Here is a 6000-nt window from a genome sequence, read left to right as displayed (position 1 = left end):
TGCAGCATCCTCTAATTCTTACAAAGCCTTACAAATTACTTACTTAGTAAGTCTATTTTATGAGAAGCCCAGGCCAGAAAGAGTAATTTAGCCAAGGTCATATTTCTGTTAAGTGGCTCATCCAGGATTCATACCCAAATTATTTCTTTCATTAACTCAGCTGTTTCTCCATAGGCAGTGAGTATGTATTTACAAACATAAAGAGAAGTAATAAAATCAATGAACATAACCTTAAACTTATGTTCCAGGAAAAGTTTCCTTGGACAATGAAAATTATTGATGAAATAACCACACTAGATATCTGTTATTAAAGATTCAGAACCTCGCCGAAACCGGTTTGGCTCAGTGGTAGAGCGTCGGTCTGCGGACTGAAAGGTCCCAGGTTCGATTCCGGTCAAGGACATGTATCTTGGTTGCGGGCACATCCCCAGTGGGGGTTGTGTGCAAGAGGCAGCTGGTCGATGTTTCTCTCTCATTGACGTTTCTAGCTCTCTATTCCTCTCCCTTCCTCTCTGTAAAAAAAAATCAATAAAATATATTTTAAAAAAATTCAGTACCTCTAATCTGGCCTCTTTTAAATCATACGTCTCTGTGTGAATAAGCTGACTACAAATTCCCCAGATTTCTTTGTTATCAGTATTTCAGCCCATAATTTAGCAAACACACACACACACACACACACACACACACACACCTGAGAATCTGGAAGTCTCAAAACGGAAGCCCAATGAAAGATCTGGAACTTTACCCCTACAAGGCGTGTGTGTGTGTGTGTGTGTGTGTGTGTGTGTGTGTGTGTGTGAGAGAGAGAGAGAGAGAGAGAGAGAGAGAGAGAGAGAGAGAGAGAGAGAGAAAACACTAAGGAAAAGAATAGCTGAATCACATCTAAAAGCAAATTGTCCCAATTAAAAATCTATAACAGTGAAGACAATTGGGCATTCCATCCGCCTTTTAACCTCAAACAGCTCTTCTCCCCAAGCGAACCCAACCTCCTTCCAACCCACACCCCAACCAAACTAGGTAATAAACACGAAAGTTGGAGGTAGAAGAGTCGACAGCTTGGCATGGGGTGGGCTTTACTCTGAAGTCTATCGGGGCCCCGGGATCCACTAGATCCCTCCGCTAGAGGGTCCCGCCGTGGGTTGGCGCAACTGGGGAAGGTGTTGTTTATCCGCCAGAGCAGGGCGGGGAGTCCGTGATGGGCCCGAACCATCACCCCAGAATCCAGGGAACGGGAACCGAGAGGCTATTTCAAAGGTTACGGGAGGCGCGCAGAGCAGCGGCTCGCGGGCCAGCTCGCTCCCCGGCTCCGGGGCACCGCCACCCGCACGGGCCGCCGGGCCGGCGGGCCGCGGGCTCAGCGGAAAGCGGCGCGGTGCGGAGCCGGGCCCCGGTCGGCCGGCGCATGCGCCGCAGCGCCTCCTCCGCTCCCGCCCCCCTCCTTCCCGGCGGGGCTGGGGCGGCGGCGGCCGCGGCGGCGCGGTGACGTCAGGGCGTTGGGGCAGCTCCTGTGACAGACGGAGCTGGAGCGGCGGGGCGGCGGCGGCGGCGGCGTCTGGCGGCCGAGATAGCGAGTGAGCGAGCGAACGAGTGGCGACCCCGGGGTCTAGGGAGCGAAAAAAGAGAAGAAGGGGAGCGCTCGGGCGCGAGCGAGAGAAAACCGCGAGCGCCGGGCCTGGGTTCGCGCCCCGGAACGGCTGAGGAGCTGCCGTTCCCCTCCCCCTCCCGGGCCCGGGCCCAGCGCGCCATCCTCCCCTCCCTCCTTCCCTCCCTCCCTCCTTCCTCCCTTCCCTCTCCCTCTCCCCCTCCCCCGCCGGTGGATGGGAGTGAAGGACGGAAGAGGCCCTGCGGAGGCGGCGGTGCAGCGCTTCGGTAAGGCGACGCGGGTCTCCGCCCTTCCCTCCTCTGTCTGCTCCGCGGCGCTCGGGCGGCTGCGGGCCGAGCCCGGCGGCCTGACGATGTGGCCGCGCCGGTCCCCTCCCTCCCTCCCTCCCTCCCATTCTCCCCTCCCCCTGCCGCCGCCTCCTTCTTCTTCTCTCCTCGCTCTCAAAATGGCGGCCGCGGCGGCCGTTGAGTGAGACACTCGAGAGGAGGGGGAACGGGCCGGGGAGGGCGCTGCCCTCGCTTCCCTCCTCCCCGGCCCGGGCGGCGGGGTGCCCGGCCGCCGCCGCTCCACCCGCGGCCCTCCCCGGGAAGGGATCGCACCCCTCCCTCGGTGACTTAGCAAGAAAAGTATTCTTGGGTAGGAAAGGGCGTGGAGGAGCAGGTCGCCCTCGGATCCTGGAGAAAGGGTTCGGCCTTATTTTCCCCCGTCCACGGAGAGCCAGCTCCGCTTTCCCCCCGCGCTCCCCGCGGTGGGCGACGGGGGCCGGGCCCGGCCCCGCAGGCTTCCCAGGAGCTCCGGCCCCACCTGTCCCCGGGATGGGGCTGAGGATGACCAGCCCTGTCCCTGGCCTCCCGGGGCAGTGGTCCAGCCTTTGCATCCACTGAGGCCAAGCGGCCCGACCCACCGACCCCTCTGCAGCATCCACCCACCAAACCAGGCAGCGTTTTTTTCCTCCTCCTCCTCTGCCCCCGGCTCCTCCAACCGGAGTTGCCTTTTGACGTTGTAACCCCGGGTGAGCTTCGAGGCCCTCAGCTATTCCCCTCCATCCGGCCTCCCCGATCCTTAGCGGCCCAGGTGAGAAATGCTCAAGAGGCGGTGGGCAAATTTTAACACTTGATCTCTCTAAAGCATTCGAGTGGATAGGAGGAGGAGGAGGTTTTCAGCATCTGAGAGATGAGAGAGCCAAGTGCTTTATTTGTTATTCTGCCTTTCTCAGTGACTTAGCAAGAAGCTCCTTTGGAGGAGGGCAGGTTTTTTCTGTTGGGGGTTGGGATTTGGGTCCAATGTATACCCGTGGCTTAAGATAAGAAATGGTACTTTTTCAGAGAAGAACCAGATTTGTTGTCTCGTTCTCAATGGGCGATGTCATGCCAAGGTCTCCCCCTCCCCCTTTCCTTAAGAGGCCATCGGGAGAGAATAAAGATATGACTGTTATTCCGGCCGCTGCTTCAACACACAATCCTCGAGATTCATAACGTTTTAAAGGCTAACCAAAAAAAAATGCGTGCCATTTTTGATCATTGTATTTCTGATGGGGGGTGGGTGGTTTTGTGCGCTTTTCATTTTGAAGCCAGGGCGGAGGAGACGGTGCTTGGGCCTTTCATACCAGTAATGTCATCCCTCCCCACTTGCCACAGTAGTATTTGCTTAATTTTTATTTATTTATTTTATAGCGGGAGGGGGGGTTGATTGCTGCAGGGTCGTCTCTTAATCAGGAACATTTCCTGCTTATGGATGTCGGTGGTAATATGTTGAATATGTAAAAAGCTTTTACTTAATTTCTGATTTGGACCTAAGGCATCAGCTAGCTTTTAATCTCATGGGGATCTTTCAGGACACAGTTTTGAAAAATAATTGGCATTTGCAAATTGCAGTTTTTATTAAAGCAGAAGAGCAATTTGTATTGAGGGAGATTTATTCTTTCATGTTCTATTATACATTGTTTGGATTGTTCAGAAGGGGAGGATCCAAAACAAGTTTAAAGCTGTTATGTTTTAAAAATATAAATCAGAAAATAGAACCCAAATTTTCACAAAATATTCCTGTATGTATTGATTTTGATGGAGCTAGCCCTATTTTGGCACCCTCCTGCCCCTTTCTAAAAAAATGGGCTAATATTTGTGGATGCTATGAACAGCCATTGAGCCGAGGAGACTGGGTGGAGTAAGAGAACAGAAGCTGTGAAATGCTAGATTTAGGTTGCCCTTTCATAGCACTTTGTCTCTTCCTTATGTTTCTAAGGTTATTTGGTACTAATTTATGCTACCACAAAGGCATTTCTCTGTAGTAAATCTTAAAATCCCATGATTTTAGTTTCCACCTTTTTTTGGCAAGGTGGGAATTGAATAATTGAAGTAAAAAGCAATGTCCTTGCTCTAAAGCAGGCACTTATTGTCTATATGTATCTGTAGCTATACATACACACACACACACATATACACCCTTATTAATGTTTTTGTTGTTTTAGTTAAGTATAAATTAATGAATGCCAGAAATATTTGGCAAGAATTAATGGAAATATTGCAGAAATCTAATAATACTACAATTTTTTTTTTTACTTTAGTTTGCATTAAAACAGTAAAGCTGTGATTTTAAAAAGAATGAACATCAAAGAGTAGAAAAGATAATTTGTGTTAAAGGCTCTTGTGTTGTCCCCTTGAAAGGGTCCTTTCGGTAAGATGCTACCATTAGAGAGGGTTGGTTACTTTAATATTTTGTAACAAGCATTCCTGTGAATTTACATCTTCAAAAGAATGTCAAATTCATGTGCTAATTGTGATTTTGGTGAGCCTTATAACTATTTTTGTGTTATGCTTTTGTTATTTTTAATGTGATTAGAAAGTAGGAGGGTTCATATAGTGAGGAATGAGTAAGTTAAGAATGACAAATCACTGTTATACGTCTGACATATTCCTATTCCTAGTATTTATAGTTATAAAAGAGCAGTGTTTTTCTTGGTAGATTATTAGTGTATCTGATATTTGTGGAAACTTTTGCTTAATGTGGTGATCCATTTTAAAAATTCTTCATAATCCTATATTCATAAACTTTTAATGAGATTGGGATAGATTTCATTTTTTAGTAGAATTGCTTATTGTCTGTCTCTCAGATAAAGTAACTCTAGTATATAAGAGATTTGGATATGTACCATCATTTTTTGTTTTCTAGCTAGAACATCCATATTTCATAATCTATACTTTATTTTTTAATATACATGTTTCATATGTACTGAATTACATATATAAAAAAGAAAAAATATATAAAGTATATATAACTACTTTTTGTTTCCATGTGGTTCGTATTATTCATAATTTATCTTTTTTCTTTTAATCCTTACCCAAGGATATTTTTCCATTGATTTTAGAGAGGGTGTTAGAGAAAGACAGAAATATCGGTGTGAGAAAAACACCAATTGGTTGCCTCCTATACATGTCTTGCAGGGCCTGGGCCAGGGAGGAGCCTGCAACTGAAGTGCTTTCCCTTAGCTAGAATTGAACGAGGGACCCTTTAGGCCACAGGCAGACACTCGATCCACTGAGCCAGACCGACTAAGGCAATTTATCTTAAGTCTTGGAAAACTATGGAAGTTGTCAACATTGCGATGGAGGTTCTTAACAAACCCCAAACAAAATATTAGTGCAATCAGAGTGAATTTTCCAATGCTTCCAGTTGGGTTCTAAAGCAGTGAATCATGCACACTGTTGCCAAAGGGACTTGAGACTTGGTTTTAAACTCAGCTGGCCATGTTGGCTGTGGTTCTAAAAGATTTTTTTAAAACTTGTCTTTAAGTCCCTGTTGTGAAAATATTTCATAATGACAGTAACCTGTTTTATGTACATTGAAAAGAGAAATAGTTAAGTTTGAATTGGAAATTCTTTGCCACTGTTCTGTCTTGTACAACTATATATATTTTTTTTATTTAAAAAGTTATCTATTTAAAACTAATGTATACAATATATACGTTTTGAAAAGAAAAAGAAAATCAGTCCTGAAGATACTTAGTTGTAGAAGGTCAAATGTTTGGAGAATGTTTCTTCATGAAGAAAGATGCTGTGTTATATAAGCCTAATAGCTAATTGCAGTGAAGGCTTTTTGCATTGCTTTAGCTTTGTTGCTGGTTTGGTATGACACTTTGGGCTAGTCATTTAAAAGGAACTTTAATTTAGCTTCTGCTATGGGTATAATTTTTAAACTTGCCATGGCAGTGATAGCCTTAATTGATATTTGTGAAATATTTCATACTCTTTGGATATAGACATCATAAGTATTTATTATTTTGATGAATTGTTTTTCTCTTTAAAAGATTGTGGCTTTTGGTGAAATTTACCTAATTAGTATTGATAATGTGCATTTGTCAAGGATACTTCTGGAAAGGTATCCTCGGAAGTTGTTAT

General features: G+C 46.0%; 1 protein-coding gene across 2 annotated transcripts in view; it reads left to right on the top strand.

Annotated features, from left to right (window-relative positions):
* The first annotated feature begins 1503 nt into the window (after positions 1 to 1503).
* The window catches only part of PAFAH1B1 (platelet activating factor acetylhydrolase 1b regulatory subunit 1), a 53592-nt gene continuing 49095 nt past the window's right edge, over positions 1504 to 6000 (top strand). For both annotated transcript variants that reach the window (XM_036408485.2, XM_036408484.2), the window contains exon 1: positions 1504 to 1872. The gene's annotated coding sequence lies outside the window, so the exon portion shown is untranslated. The remainder of the gene's footprint in view (positions 1873 to 6000) is intronic.

Source organism: Pipistrellus kuhlii, unplaced genomic scaffold (genome assembly GCF_014108245.1).
Source record: "Pipistrellus kuhlii isolate mPipKuh1 unplaced genomic scaffold, mPipKuh1.p scaffold_m20_p_39, whole genome shotgun sequence".
Taxonomy (NCBI): Eukaryota; Metazoa; Chordata; class Mammalia; order Chiroptera; family Vespertilionidae; genus Pipistrellus; species Pipistrellus kuhlii.
Note: the sequence above shows the minus strand (reverse complement) of the source record. Positions and strands in the feature narration are given on the sequence as shown.